The following is a 15730-nucleotide window of genomic DNA, read 5'->3' as shown; positions in this document are numbered from 1 at the left end:
GTGAAGGTGGAGGTGGAAGAGATCTTGGCTCCAGGCAACGGGGTCACTTCTCCAAGATCACACATGGAACAAAGAAACAGAGCTGTGTGCTGTCTCTTTTGTCACCTTGTGGACAGCATAGGCTCCTGTATTTGCTGAGAAGAGCAATAGAGAAAAAAGCCCCATTGTTTCTTTCCCCCTTCTCTGCTCAGTCCCTGTTGCCCCAGGTGCACGGTCCCCCTTTGTCCCCATGGAGTACATGTGTCCAGTAGGATCACAGTTATTGTTAGGACACCTTGGCCAGCATCCATGCTGGTGGTGGCTCTGCTGAGCCGGGAGCAGCCGACTTTTCTCTCTGCCTTTCAATGTTTGGAAACAGTGAGGCTGCCAAGGGAGCTTGTCTCCTGCACTGCACTTCCAGCCTCTGGAAAGCGAGAGTGAGCCCTGAAAAGCCTGGCAGGATGGCCGGGTGAGCGTGCCAGGGAGCCGGCTGCACGGTGCCAACACCATCGACTCCTCTCTGTGACCAGTGAGAGAAAGATGGGGCCAGGGAAAGGGGTGTGAACGGGAAGCAGGGGAGGAGGGAGAGGCTGGAAAAATTGCACAAGGCTCCTCAGGGAGAGGCTTTTCATTTCCTGCATTTCTGCATTGGATATGAAGGCAGCCAAGGAGGGGGCCAGTGCTGTGGGGCTTAGCCCACACCAGCATGGAGGATAGAGCAGGGAGCTAGAACTGCAGGATCAATGGGGCTTCCCCATAAATGGTTCCCTTGGCCTCCTGGTGCCTACTGAGAAGGTGTGGAGGCATCCCTAGGTGAGTCAGCAGTACGTACCGAGGGGCCCTGGTGTGTGGGTGATGTTTTGTACCTGGGATGTCCCTGGTGAAGCAGAGAGCAAGTCTGGCACACCTGGCAGTCTGCTCAGCCAGCCCATGCTGCCAGAGCTGTTTTTGCCCCAGCCATTCCAATCTCACCTCTGAACGAAAGAAATAATCTAAGAAAATACCAATGATAAAGAAGCAGGAGGCCTATCTTTGTACCAAAAGCATTGCAGATACCCCATACCATGCCATGCCATGCTATGCCATGCCATGCCAGCAGTGGCAGAAACACGGGTCCTGCACCATGCCTGGCTCTGTGCTGTGCTGCTGCTGAAAAGGTGAGGGCCTCCAGTGCACGCTGTTATTTTAGACAGAGTGAGCGAGTGTTTGCTGAAGACGCTGTTCCCATCTTGCCCTCCTGCCTGCTCTCTTCCTCCTCTGTTCCCGTGTTTCGGTTCCCTCCCACCCCTCTCTCCTCCACTCCTCCACACAGCGGGATTAATCCATCAGCCTGGCCAGGAAGGAGGAGGGGCGAGGAGCCCGCACTCCACTGAGCACTGGAGAGGCCCCCATTCATGGGCCAACAAAACCGGGGAGGACTCTTGGACTTAATCAGCCAAGGAGGGCTCCAGCCCTGTAGACAATTAACATCAAAGCAAGGCAGGAGAAAGGGGAGACGAGGCAGAGAAAAACCCACGTAGGAATCCTGACTGACAGAGAAGGAGGCTGGGATGGGAGGACAAGAGGGAAGACTCAGTGCAGGAGGAGCTAACCTACAGTAAGACAGCTGACGTGCAAGAAGATGGCCCGACTTTTGACAGAATCCCAGCTTACCACTCTGCCCCAAGCCTCCTGCTGAGGCCAAGCTTGCATGGCTGTTTCCAACAGTCCCATCACAATCCATGCAGTGAGAGTTATTCTTTCATACTTTGCAAACAGAGAGCAGCTCCTGCCTCTGTGGTATAGTGAGCACAGTGAACCCAGCAAAGCAGGGCAACATGTTTGTGAGGGGAAGGGGCTGCTGGAGGGGCTGGGGAGCTGCTTTCTGAACATCCAGCCACATGCCTCCCCCTTGGTGGGCCTCACTCTGCAGAGAGCTCTCCGCACTTTGTGAGTACCATGAGGAAACATTAGGCTCCTTGTGAGCTGTTTCAGGGATGGTTTACCATCTTCTGATTTGCTACACGGATACTGAATGGGAAATCATACCCATGTCACCTCTTAGTGGTGTGTCCCTTCTTCTTGACCTCAGGCTGCTCAGACTTCTGCCCCAAGCTTTATAGAATCACAGAATCATAGAATAATTAAAGATTGAAAAGACCACTGAGGTCACAGAATCATAGAATGGCCTGGGTTGAAAAGGATCACTGTGATCATCTAGTTTCAACCCCCACCCCCGCCACAACCCCCCCGCCCCCTGCTGTGTGCAGGGTCACCAACCACTAGGTCATCTAGTTTAACCTTCAAACCGTTGCTACTTTGTCACCTGACACTTTGTGACGGCTGCCACTGCCACCAGGCTGCAGATACAGCCAGTGCTGTGCTGAGATTTTGCAGTTCACAAAACAGCTTCACCTATGATGGAGGTGGCACTGCCTTCCCTACCACCTCATTAGTGCTGCTGAAACTCCACTGCTGACGGCTGGATCTGTTTGACTGCAGCAATCCTTGCTGCTCAGAAGTTTGCCCCATAGCCCCCATTGGTTTGGAATATATCTAGGGGTGTATATATATCATGGTGGTTAGGATAGTGGTTAGGTCCCATCAGTGTGGAAATTGGGGAGTACTGACTCATGGGTTTTGAGGAAACCACGTAGAGATAAAACTCCAGTATAGACTGTAAACAGAAATCGGGGACAAAGATAAGGAAAAACTGGGCAAAAACACTGTCAATATGAACTTTCTAGTTGAAAGGTGACTTTCCTATAAAGAAGAAAGGAAAGAAGCAACTGTTTCTGTATTGCTAGATAGCCAATGAAGCACTGTTTCCATATCTATGCCACAATATATCACTCAACACAAAGTAACATATGTTTTCATATGGTAGATGCCAACCCTGGAGACATTCAAGGTCAGGCTGGATGGGGCCCTGAGCAACCTGATCTAGCCGTAGGTGTCCCTGTTCTTTGCAGGGGTGTTGGACTAGATGACCTTTAATAGTCCCTTCTACCTCAAATGATTCTATGGTTCTATGATCTGGAACATTTCTCTTAAAGCTTTTATCTTGTTCGCTGTGAAATAGTAGCTCCAGCCCCCCTGCACATCCCAAGCAGTGAACAGCACAAAGCCTGCTGTTCAGGGTCAGGTAGCTGGCAAGCTTTCTGTTCTCTGTCAGTCGCGATGTTGGTCGCCAGCTTGCAAGCTGGGCATAGACAAGCATGACAAGGACAGGGCTGCAGGCATCCCTGAAAGAGCAGAACCGCAGGGGTAGGCAGGGGACAGGGTGATGTCCATCACTCGCTGGGCATTGCTCTGCACAGCTGGTTGGCACCGGGGCAGTACCAACATTGGACAGGCAGGCACAGAAGCAACTCCCAGTGTATCATTTACATCTTAATTGTAGCTGTCTGGCTGTGAAGGAGGACGGGAAGGAGAGTGCAAGGCCAGCCTTAGCTTTTGTTTCATGTGCTGAAATTCCAGGCCCCTCTTTCCTTTCTCCCACCCACCTTTTTTGCACAGATAGAGCCACCCACATGCTCACACCATGCGTACTCCCACTGCATCCCATCGTGGCTCTTCTCCAGCAGCTGCTTCTTGGGAGAGAGGGGGCAGCTGGGGTTGCACTGAGGTAAATCAGTTTAATACCAGTCATTCCTGCAAATTCCTCCTCCTCCTCCTTTGCACCATCTCTTGAGCATCCCTCCCTCTTCCTCAGCAGGTACCTGTGAAAAGCGACCCTGTCAACAAAACCTCAGCAGGACCGGCTTTTGGTCTCACTCCGGCAGCTGGTTCCCATTAACTGTTCTCAATCATAGAGAATTCTTTCTCTCTCTCATTTGAAATATTTTATTATTGCTTTTCCTTTCTCTTGGTTCCTAAGGAGAAGAGGGGGAGTGTAAGCGCAGTGAACTAAAGAAATGGAATTTAGAGCTTGATCTTATCACTCCTGTGTGGAGTGCCTGTGAGTTATCAAACAGCTGGAACATTTATTCCCTCCCTAAAGTGCCCTGGGAGTTACTCCTCATCTTTTCATCCCCTCCATGGCCTCAGGTAGGATCTGCATGGATGAGAAAGGCCGCTGTTTTCCCTCTCTGTCTGCTTAGGTGCAATTAAATGAGCCCAAGAGTTAAAATAGCCTGGTTACCCATGGTGGGAAGCTAAGGGGAGCAAACATGAACAGTCTGGTTTTCACTCCTGAGTCCCTAGGTGGAATCATCAAAGTTTGCACAGTTCTGTTTCCATTAGAAGATGCTGAAGTGAGCAGAGGGTGGTAAAAAGGGAAGACGTGGTTTTGGCTGGCTAGTAACCAGGGTGGGAGTGCTTCTCCTTGCAGAGAGATGGAGGTATATGACTGCATAAACCCACCATTTTGCTAGGTCTGATTCTGAGCTTTAACAGGTGAGGTGATCCTGGTGCTTGGATCTGCCACAGCCCCAAATCTAGGCAGAAATGGACACACACATTTTCTTTTGTAGGTTATTTTGCAACCTCTGCTGCTGTTGAGGAGACAAAGGGGACATGAAATCACGTGCTCTTCTATGAGAAAATGCCTGCACTTGGTCTTCTCTGGAATTCCAGCAATTTGTCTCTGCTGCTTGTTTCTATCTTCTTGACTGACTGTGGCCTGGTGCAGTGTCTGCAATGCTCCTCTTGGGACAAGAGACACGTTTCTCTTCACAGCTTGTTGGTAGGAATTGTCATATCATCTTCAGCCATCTGAGAAAGTGTCCTCCTTGTCCTCTGCCTTGCAGCTGGCTTGTGAACAGCTTCCCTGAAGGGCTGGATGGCAAGGAATCCTGCAGCTCTCCTGCCTTAGCATGGACACATGAGAAAGAAATCAATCCTGAGTGCTTCGCAGTAGGGATATAGTGCTGGAAGGGATCTCCTGTTTTACCACATCTCGTCCCTTGCTATTGTCAGCAATCACATAATGCAATCTTTCTCGCAAATACGAAGCTCCAAACAATCCTAACAAGTTTTAAGATTTCACCCACTCCCCCAATTAGTAGGCTACTCCAGAGCTTGACAGCTCTTAGGCTTAAACCATTCTTCTTATTTCCAGTCTCAATTTATTCCTGGCTAGAGAATGCCCACTTGTTCTGCTGCCAACATTGTTCCAAGGCTTAAATAGCTCTGCTCCCTCCCTGGTGTTCATCCCTCTGATGTGTTTACCAAGAACAATCATATCCATTCTCAGCCTGAGTTTTGCTGGGCAAAATAATCAACAGTCTCTTATCCTGTGATAGGCACTCTCTTCCGTGACCATCCAGCTAGCCTTGGTTTGCATCTTCTGCGTTCTCTTCCGAGCATGGATGGGGAGAACCATAGACCCTTTCTCTTCAGCCCGTGCCCAGGGAAGAGTTCTGAGTAGCACTGTGGTTTCTGTTGGTGCCACAGCAGCCAGAAGGTTCAACATGGTGCTTTTCATAAGCACAGACTGCTTTTCCCAGTGGAGTCAGTTTTCAACCCCCTAGTGCTGTGTGGGATGCAACCCTAACTTGGAGTGGTTTCTTGATTCTGCTACAGAGTCAGCTGCCCCGCTCAGCTCTGAAGCTATTGTTGCTTCCTGTAACAGATGCAATACTTGCTTGCAGAACTGTAGGTATAAAGTTACTCCTGAGGTTTTGACTCATTTGGTAGCGCTGTTAAAGCTGGATCTCTGATTTCCCAGTGCAGTGAGGCACTCTAAGCTGCATCACGGGATAGCTTTAGCAGAAGGTTTTGTTTATCTGGTGGTATTCTTACCGAGCAAGAGATCCTGTAATGCCTTCCTGGACACTCTGAGTTCCCGTCAACAGGATACTGAGAGGCTCAAATAAAACTATGTACGTGAGTGTGTGCTTTTTCTCCAATTTAATAGGTATCTGACCCTCTCTCTCTTCTATAACACTCCATGTTTTCTCTTGTGAAAGGTGTCTTGAGTGGAGATGACAGATTTTAGACTTGGATGTGGTGCAGCAGAACAAAAAACAAATAGATGTACTTTTCAGTTAAGACAAACCTAAGCTTCAGGAAAACAAACAAACAAACACACTCCAAACAAGCAACGTGCAGGAATTCAGCCATTCTCCTCATGAAAGATATCTAGGTTTTGCCTTATGTATCTTCTGGCCTGCAGTGGACTTTTCTGAGCAGATGTCCTGAGAGCTGTGAATTTGTGCAGATGTTTCGCCATGACCGTGGTAATTCAGAAATAACAGTTTGTGATGCTGGGAGAGAGGTGTTGAAAGGCAGCCCTTGTTCTGCATGCTTTCTGCAACGTTAGAAGCGATGGGCTACAGAAGAAGTCTGCCCATACTGATAGCTGTCTGTCACTGTTTTGTACATTGGTAACACCGCTGCTTGGGTGTGCTGTCAAAATCCTAGATTGTGACTTTGAGGGATGCAAGATGTCAGTAAATACCCTGCTGTGTAGAAGCAGTCCAGCACAGAGAGATGAGTTTTTGAAGGATTCGCTCCGCACTTGAGAAAACGGGTCTTTCTAAGCAATCATTGGTGGCACAGACTGAATTGGGTTCTTCCCAGTGCTACACCAATACAGCTTTTGCACAAAGGCATGTTTTCTATCTGCACAGGGAGGCTGAGGTATAACAGGAAAGAACTGCTAAAAACCTGAATGGCTTCTTTTTTTTTCCCCCTGAAGTCTTTTGTTCCTGAAACCAAAGCACAGTAAATCAAGGGGTTCTCCCTTCTATGCAATTGAAGTGCTCTTTAAAAAATAAAACAACCCCCAAAACTACCAAATCCCCAAGCCCCTGAAAGGAAGAGGAGGAGGAAAAGATGAGACCTCAGAGAGGATTCATAAATCACATTGCAATGGACCTGGTGCAGATGTTTCTTCATTCAACCCACCAGCCAAAGTGCAGCACCATAGTGGGACTGAACAGCCACATGTGAAAGCAGACAGAAGACAGCTGACTTGGAGGAGACATGCTTTCTCCAGCACATGTAACACATGCTCAGTCCCTACCCTGGCCTCTTTTGGTTCCTCCTGCCAAAAAATAAACAAGCCAGATCAAACCTGTCATGGTCTGGAAATCTTCAGCTATCCCTTTTATTTTAACGTGGTGCGCATAGTCTGGTTTCCCAGTGCTTAATACCTTGTCACGGCATTGAAATACTGCTGGATCTTCAGTTCTTGGGCTGCAGCATCACACCTGGCTGTCCAAGGATCGCCCTGGCTTAGGGCAGCAGGACACAACAAGGAATGAAAGGAAGGAAATGGCTCCACAGCCAGACCTTTCCCAGCATTTTGGGGGGACTCCCTACTGAGTTGACTAGGAAGCCCCAGCCCTTCAGCATGTACTTTTTCCTGGAGAGTATTGAAAAGCACCCAGGTGCCCCAAAACAGGTATCCAAGGGCTGAGGTGAGTAGCTAGGACATGGGACAGAGCCAGCCAGGAAAGACTGGTGGCTATGGGGCTGGGGCCAAGCAAGCCCAGCCCCATTGACCCTGGAGGAGAGGGTTGCCTGATGCCACTGCCGCAGGTTGCACAAGCAACAGCATAGTCAGTCCCCATATCCTCAATCCCAAAGTGCCCTCATTCACATCAATGAGCTTCACGGCTCCTTCCCTTGTTCTCCAAGCGACCAGCTTATAGGAGAAAAGTTCACACATCACCAAGCTGACTTGAATCCAGGAAATGGATGCAGCAGCAGGTGAAGTTTAAAACCAAGTTTTTCTGTGAGTAGCCTTGGAAAATAGCATGCCCTGTTGTTGGAGAAGCCTGAAACTCCATTGTTAGAAACAGTCTCAGGAAGCATGCTAGCATTTCCCTCAGCGTATTCTGCTGGGTGTCACAACAGAAAGGAACTAAGTCTAGGACTTCTGTGGGCTGCATGGTGATTTTGCTTTTGTTTTTGGTGTACTCCCACCGACCATCTGACAGCATTCCAGGATCACAGCAAGTGCAGAGATGGGCAGCCACCTTGTCTTTGTCTCCTAACAGGCAGAGAAGCAGACGGGCATCATATGATGCAGGCATGCCATTGGGGATAAGTTATTTTTCCCTGACATTTTTCTTTTTCCTTTGATTTGTCCTTGATTCAAGAAGCGGGGAGTCATTCTTGTTGGGTTTTGTCCTTTGTGTAAGGGAAGGAAAAGACATGTCTAGAATGCCAGCAGGCTTTGGGGCAGCCAGCACCTGGGTGGTGCATTGTCTTTTCAAATGGTCTCCAAAAATAACCAGGACCGCAAAAGGGGAAAAATTAATAACGATAATTAACTGGTTTCCATCTCCAAATGCTTTGGAGACATGAGCTAATCAGCCCGTAGACACATACAAACATACACAATGTCTGTAATTTATTTGCTCTTCTACTGCCTTACCTCTTCCCCCAACAGATTGCCCACCGAGATCCCTATCAGACAGAACAGGTCTCTTTCTGCCCCTTCTGCAGAGGCCTGACAGCCTTGCCTCTGCTCATACTGCGCTGCGGCTCTGTCAGTCTGTCTGTCTGACTGCTTCCCTCCCCTGCTGGCCAAGATCAGATTTCACCAAATGAATCACAGTCTCATGGAAACTCCCTCTGATCTTTGCCAAGAATCGCAAAGTTGATGAAAATGGGACTCACGGCCAAATGGAATTTAGCACGGTTCCTTACTGGTTCCAACCAACTGGGTTCTCATTGCAGTTGGTTGCTTCTGGTTGTCCTGTTTCCATGTTCAGCCTGGCACATCTCCTCCACCCAGACAGTCGTTCCCAGGATTATCAAGTTCATTACCAGATGCCGCTCTGCATCTCCAGGGCCCTCCTTGCTGTTTCATTTCTCGTAGGGTTGCTTTTTTTTTCGCAGTGAAGAGAACTCATTAAGACCAAGTGCCCATCCATCAGATCACCAGTGTGGGTGTAAGCATCTTCTCTGTCCTCAACAAGGCAATTTTTTTATCTGGTACAGTTCCGCCCTTAATTCCTTCTCCAATGACTTAATGGCCGTGCTGATTTCAATACCTGGTCTAGCAGTGAAGGTAGCCACCTGCTGAGAACCACAAGTCCTCTCCAATGGGAAGCCCAGACTCAGTATGGGACCCTACACAATGTTACTTTGCTTCTGAACTTCATTTTCTTTACCTGTAAGGTGAGTGTAATAATGTAGAGGTGGCAAATATTTTGAGGAATTACTGAGAGAGAAAAGTCCCAGTGCCATCAGCCTTAGCATTCCCTCTACAAGATGGCCATGAGTGTGCTGCAGAGTGCCACCAGGGACCCGCAGGAGAGGCCCTATCCTACTCCAGACTGCTTGTCTACTTTGCTCAGATCTCCTTGTGTTGTGTCGTCTGAACAACCAGAAACTAGGCTGTGCCCCAGGTAGCTCCTGAGAAGCTGCTGGAGAAGAAACCTTAAAGGTACATAATTGATAGGAAGGTGTTCGTCCCCAGAGCTCCCAGGTGCTCCAGCATCTCCAGCCTGGTGTGCAGCAGCTCTGCCTCCACAAACAGGTGTCTTCCCTGGAGTGGGCAGCGGCCAGGGCAGGCAGCGTGTTTCCTCAAGGAGAAGGCAGCTCAGCTCTGCTGTAACCCCCTCTCCTAAGGAGGACCGCAAACCCTTATCAGGATTCAGCCCCTTGCTGTGAGGAGGAGTGATTGTTTTCCTTTCTGGGTCTCCCAGCTCTCCCTCTAATGCTCTGCTCTCTTTCTCTCTCATCTATTTCCTTTGACGCGGGTCCCAGGCCCACTGCCAAGTCTCAGATCCATTAGCGAGGTGCCTCACTGACTGAAGCACAAATCAGGACGGATCCGGGCGCAATTAGCAGCTTCTAGCACCTCATCTGGAAGGCATTAGCTTGGCTTTTGGGGGAGGGGGTTATGAGTTGGGAGGAGAAGAGAGAAATAAGAGGGAATGGATATAGATGCCAAACAGAAGAAATAAACTATTTCTACCCCTCTTAGGAACCACCATCTAGCAACTGACAGCAGCACACAACCAGATGTACAGTTGCCATAAGCAGGGAGCTCAGCTGCTGTACCAGGCTGGTACGCCTCACAGACCTATCCTTCCAGGAGTATGAGGCTATGAGGTCCAAGAAGAGGCCAAGACAGCACAGAGGTGAGCAGTCTGACACAGCCTATGAGTGATGACTCTCTTGGCTTTCCCTCACACCTGTAAGTGCACTTTGTCCTAACTTGTCCTTATCATTCTGTAGTGCTCTGCTCCACCTGGCTCTAAAATCTGTACCAAAATCCCACTGCATGATGCTGCGGTATCTCTCTTACGCTGGAGGAGCCAAGACAGACCAGCACATGTTGGTTATGATGGCCCGTAGGTGTGTTGTAGACACAGAAGCCACAGATAACAGTTCATGTCTGTACAAAATGTATTGGTCTCAGTATTCTCCCCCAGCCTTGTACATAACTTTGAAGAAAGACCTGGTATTCTCTCAGCAGAGGCAAAGGCCAGTCCTGCTTCTCACCAGCTTTCTCTGGGTAGATGGATGCACAGGAGGCTGTGGCTTTTAGACTGCCTCAGCCCTACTCTGAAGGGACAGGGCAAGAGTACTTATAGTGGAGCCGTCACGCTCTCAGAAAGGGCACTCTGTTTTCTGAAATAGTGCGTGTCGAGCTGGGGGAAAACCAAACACTGTTCACTCTCTCATGCTGCAGAGCTGCTAGCCTGCAAGGCGAGGGGCCTGGATTCTATTTACTCACCTGGGTGCGATCCCACCGCCCGGGCGCCAGATAGCCCATGCCATAGCTCATAGGCTTTTCCCCTTCCAGGGCCACCTGCTGATGGCCAGGGGCTGGAAAGCCAAGGCGTCCTCTGAGACAGTGATCTCATGTTATTCCTGCACAGGCAGCAGCTGGAGGTAACTGAACACATACCTCAGAGCAATTTTTCTTAGGCTGGTTGTTGCCAAACAGAGTCCTGCTGGTTGGTGAGCTCATGGAAAGTGATCTGCACCTGGGCTCAGGGGCTGTCAGCTGAAACGGTGGTGACAGAGGTGTGGGGCCACGTGGGGGGAAGCACAGTGGGGCTGATATTTGTTGGTTTAAGGAGTAAATGATGTGTTGGTACAGCCAGTGTGCTCTGTTGTTTCCCTGCCAGCAAAGACACGTATGGCAAGTTGGTGAGATGGCAGCAGGGGATGTGCAGAGCAGGATTGTGCCTTGCCGCGTGCAGAGCAGGCTCACCCTCTGGCTGCACGCATCCCCTGTGCTCCTGACTGGGATGGAGGAAGAAGGCCTGGTTTCGGTTAAGCCTTCAGTCACACAAAGATGCCTTTCCTATTACTCTTGTTTTCCCTTCCCAGTAACGTTCCCATTTAACTCTTCCAGTGCTCCCTCGGGGTGTCACTTGCCATGCCTAGGGACTGGCCCCGGGCGGGGACAATTCAGGAGCTGCTGTGGGGTCTAGGGCTAGAGGCCCCCATTCTTCAGTATGCTTGGGGAACATGGGCACATAGGGCCAGTGGCAGTGTTGAGAAGGGCTGGAGGGCTAGGAGGACAATACGTCAATAGCACAGTGCTGAGTGTGGTGGAAATACCTAAAGAGTCAGTCATGGCGTTATCATGGCTGAATTTGGCTCCAAACTTCAGATCTGTGAAAGGGTAGTCGAGGGAGTTGGGGGGGGGGAGGAGTGGGGGGGTGGAAAAGAAAACATGCAAAGGCCTTTTCAAAACCAAAGACCACAAGAAAAAACTTCCTATAAACAAATCAAATGGAAATATTTTTTTAGTTCTATAAACATTTCCCCTTGAAGTGTTCAACCCAAATATTGCATCACTGTGCTAAGACATAAACAAAGCTTACAGTGAAAGAGATGCACACCAACAATAGACTGTTTGCCTTGTCCGGGCTGTGAGAAGTGCAAAAAATAAACAAACAGGGTGAAGAGTGACAAGCAGAAGAGAGAGATGTCTGAGCAGTGCTTCTCTGAGTGTGCGAGGAAGGGAAGAGCCCCCTCCTCAGTTCCCACTGCGTTTCAGTGAGGAAATTCAGCTGCTTCGAAGTCCTTAGGAAATCCCAGCACAGCAAGTGACAAGACACCGGCCAGATCTGTCTATCAGAACAGGTAGCCTCTGGGTTTTCCCAATATATTAACCCTTTGTAAGGGGGGCAGCAGGGGGGAGGCAGGGGCTGAGGGCTGGCTGTTGGTCTAGAGGCACCCTAGGAGGAAGGATTTGGCACCAGATGAGAAAATGTGACATTCCACATCCTAGAGGCACACACCTGAGGCAGTAGTATAAGGAGATGCTGGTTACCTCAGGGCTGTCTTTTGCTCTGTTTTCCCGGGGTATAGATATCCCTAATCTGGCACTGGCACATTTCTCACGTTTCGGAGACGTGCTGTAACCCCTCCTCTGTGCTGGGAGGCCAAGGGAAACAGGCAAGGAGCTGCACAAGCCACGCTGGTGAGAGGGGGATCCACTGGTATTGCAGCTCATGCAAGAGACATGGGTGGCTTAATGCCGTCCCTCCACGAGTACTCAGAGACCTACCACTCAGTGACCCTGGCCAAGCAGCCTGCAGGGCTGTGTGGAGCAGAAAGCCTGGGGAGGCCATTCCATCTGCCCAGTCTCACTGCTTAAGATTCTTGATGCTTGCTTTGGGCTCAGCAGAATGACTTCAGGTGCTGCTGTAAGAGCTGATTTATGAGGGGAGGCCAGAAGAAGAAAGGGCCTCACACATTTCTCGTGTTACACTGCCTCCATATCGGCGGGCACTCAGAGCACCTATGCCTGAGAAGTGGAGGCAGAATGGGGCCCAGAGTGAGACTGACTAACGGACAGGATCAAAGATCTGGAAACAGTAAGCAGGGCTGGTCTGAATAATAGGGCCAGAATGTGATGTGGGCTGTGTACAACTGAAAACCACCAGTTGCATGGGAAAGACTACAGCCGTTCTGCCTTCCACAAGGAGCCATGGGCATGGCAAGGAGGGGTTGCATGGCTCTCGAGGGCGCTGGGAGCTTGCAAGACCTCAGGAGGTGGTCCGTGAGTGGAGTACAGCATCCTCCTCCAAGTCCGTTCCCCCACACTCATGCCTCACGCAATATCTAACACATGCAGCCAAATGAAACGGCGGTGAATGAAAGCAGCTGGGAGGAATGAAAACAGAACACCAGGATTTCAAAGCTTTGCCTGATCTTTATTTGGCCGCATGTGCTGGCTGCTACATGGTATCGCTCCACTAACGAGTCTGCAGATTTTTGGTAGCTTTTTTCTTTTTTCCTGCCCCAAAAGGTTAGTTTGTTCTCTGGATTAAAAAAGAATCAGGAACTCTGAGTTGTGTAACCTTTCAAAGCTCATCCAGCCCTTGTCCTTGAAAACTGTGTGTGCTTTTGAGCAGCGTGGCCTTGGTATCTACTGTGATTCCTTTTCAAAGTGAGGTTTCTAAAGTTACTAAGAAATGCTTTCTTGCTCCATAAAAAGCAATGAAAGTGCACGTGTGCAAAGCCTAACAAGAGAACAAACCTGGCGTATGCGCACAGAGGCACTGAGCTGTAAGAGCAGCTTTTTGCAGGCTTGCAGACTGCAGGAGGGTGACAGTGTTCAGTTTCATACAAGAAGTAGCATTTGGGAGGGGAGCGTGTCAAAGGGATGCTGAAAACAGGCAATGCGTAGCCAAACTAAGCCAACTTGGTGAACCTCCGTGGGGGCTGGCTGAACCCCTAGTGACCCACCATGGTCTGTAGGCTGGGTTGTGGACTTGCATAATTTTTCCAGGGATTTCTTCCAGGCTGTTTCTCTGTGATCACTAATGGAGCCCATTGGAGCTGCCTTTTATCAGCACTGCACGCCACAGTGAGTCTGTTCTGCGGTGGGTTAATCTGTCAGCTTTCAGGCTGGGGATAAGGATGATGGCAGGGTAGGGGCATGGGGACAGGCAGGCTGGACATCCACAGCCTACTCACTTAATGAAAGCCCACTTATTGGAGGGCTCTTCAGGCAGAGGCAGAGCAATCCATAGCAATGAAAAGGAGGAAGGCAAGGCAACAGGTGTGTGGGGAAGCGGTAGAAGAGGAGAGATTATGGGTAAATAATAGGTGAATACCTGGACTGCCACAAAGAGAGAATGCAATGTAAAGGGAGATCTGCATGCCTTAGTGTGTAAGCTCCCTTGCTGATAGACATGACAGGTAGCTATTTGAAATCACTGCAATTACTCGGGGACCATACCACAACCAAAGTGATCTTTTCAGCCTTCAACATTAACCTGGAACACGTTTTGGATGCCTCCTTATCTTGACTGTTGATGTTTGTAAACCCCAAATGACTTACTTCAGATTAAGAGAATCAGTAAAGAGTGTGAAATCCTAAACGTAGTGCAGTCTGCAGTGATGGATATTAGGTTCCCACTGACTACCGCAGCACCAGGTAGCAGTACAGCAGCACCACATAGCATCTCCACAGAGAAAAGAAATGGTTCATCTTGTATGAGAAAAAACTAAGTGCTTTTTCCAACAAACCTCTGCAAAATGAATAGCGGGGGAAACAGACTGATAAAAGCCAGCTAACCCAATACCATACAAATATCTCACCATTTCCGTGGGTTCCCAGATGAAGGCGTGCTCCCCTCATTTTCCATGAGCTGGTCATGGTGTTCCTGTGTCCATACTCAGGACTTCCCACATCCAGTGTGTCAGCACTGCAGTGTGGTCATGATTGCTAATGTGGTTTCATTGCCTTTCATTGCATGGAGAGCTTTAAACTGTAGAAGAAATGTTGCTGAATTCTGACCCAGGAAAATAAGATCTTTGGGGAAAAAAGGGGGTATATATTTGGGGCATTTGTCTGAGATTCTTACTCAAGCAAAAGTTTTTGCTTATTGCCTTGTATAGTTTCCAGTTAATTTGTATTATTTAGTTTATTTGTATTATTTGTATTTGTTTGTATTCTCCAAGTACAAGATGGTCTCTACAACTACACATCTCTAAACGAACTGAGACAAGGAAACAAATGGGTCTGAACTGGGTCATGCAGTGAGCCCACTAATTGTCCTGATATTTCATGCCAACGGACCGACTACCAACAGGACTTCCTAAGAAAGTCCCCCAGATGCATGTGACAACCAGGGTTGTTGGCACAACTGTAACTATATGTGACACAGTTTATACCAATATACCCATCACTGTGCAAAGGAAGAGTAACACTTTTGGAGGGGCATCTTTCTTAGTGGTTTTGCTGGGTCTGACACTGGTCAAACACTGGAAGAGGCTGCTCACAGAAGCGGTGGATTCACTGTTCCTGGAGGTGTTCAAGAACCTTGTAGATGTAGCACTGAGACACATGGTTAGTGGGTTGACGCATGGTTAGTGGGTAGACACATGGTGGTGATGGGTTGACGGTTGGACTAACTGGTTTTAGTTGTCTTTTCCAACCTTAATGATTCTATGATTGGAAGCTGTCTGCAGTTTTCCCTCAAGATTACACCAGAAACTGTTTGTATTTGAAAATAATATGTCAGCAAACGTGGGATATCTATGTCCGACATCACTGAGCTACTCACATCCAAGTCTATGCCCCCGACTTAGGCTCTAATGGTGAAACTAAGCTGACCTCAAGCTGGTTTAGTTCACTCTAGCAAAGATTTCCTAATATAGCCAGGCCCTATCTCTTGTCGCCCTGTCCCACCCCCTTCTTTAATTTGGCTCTCATGAGTTTTGATGACTGAATTGCTTCCTTCTTTGTTTCTCTGATTACCTTCTTAATCTTCTGCTCCTGAAAGATGCTTAGATCCTCAATCCCTGTACAAATACACTTTTCTTTCTAAGCTTTTCACCAACCAAACAAGGTTTTATTTGTTTATTTAATTTGACATGCCGGGAGAGAAAT

The 15730-nt window shown here is 48.8% G+C and overlaps 1 protein-coding gene and 1 long non-coding RNA gene across 2 annotated transcripts in view; both read left to right on the top strand.

Annotated features, from left to right (window-relative positions):
• Nucleotides 1–9930, top strand: part of LOC140254690 (uncharacterized) — a 41764-nt gene extending 31834 nt beyond the window's left edge. Inside the window, exon 3 of the long non-coding RNA XR_011904290.1 lies at nucleotides 9848–9930. This is a non-coding gene — a long non-coding RNA (uncharacterized lncRNA). The remainder of the gene's footprint in view (nucleotides 1–9847) is intronic.
• Nucleotides 9931–9934: 4 nt separating this feature from the next.
• The window catches only part of BOC (BOC cell adhesion associated, oncogene regulated), a 51711-nt gene continuing 45915 nt past the window's right edge, over nucleotides 9935–15730 (top strand). The window contains exon 1 of the mRNA XM_072341477.1: nucleotides 9935–10004. The gene's annotated coding sequence lies outside the window, so the exon portion shown is untranslated. The remainder of the gene's footprint in view (nucleotides 10005–15730) is intronic.

The sequence above is a fragment of the Excalfactoria chinensis genome, chromosome 1 (assembly GCF_039878825.1).
Source record: "Excalfactoria chinensis isolate bCotChi1 chromosome 1, bCotChi1.hap2, whole genome shotgun sequence".
NCBI classification, from domain to species: domain Eukaryota; kingdom Metazoa; phylum Chordata; class Aves; order Galliformes; family Phasianidae; genus Excalfactoria; species Excalfactoria chinensis.
This window is presented reverse-complemented; position numbering and strand designations above follow the sequence as displayed.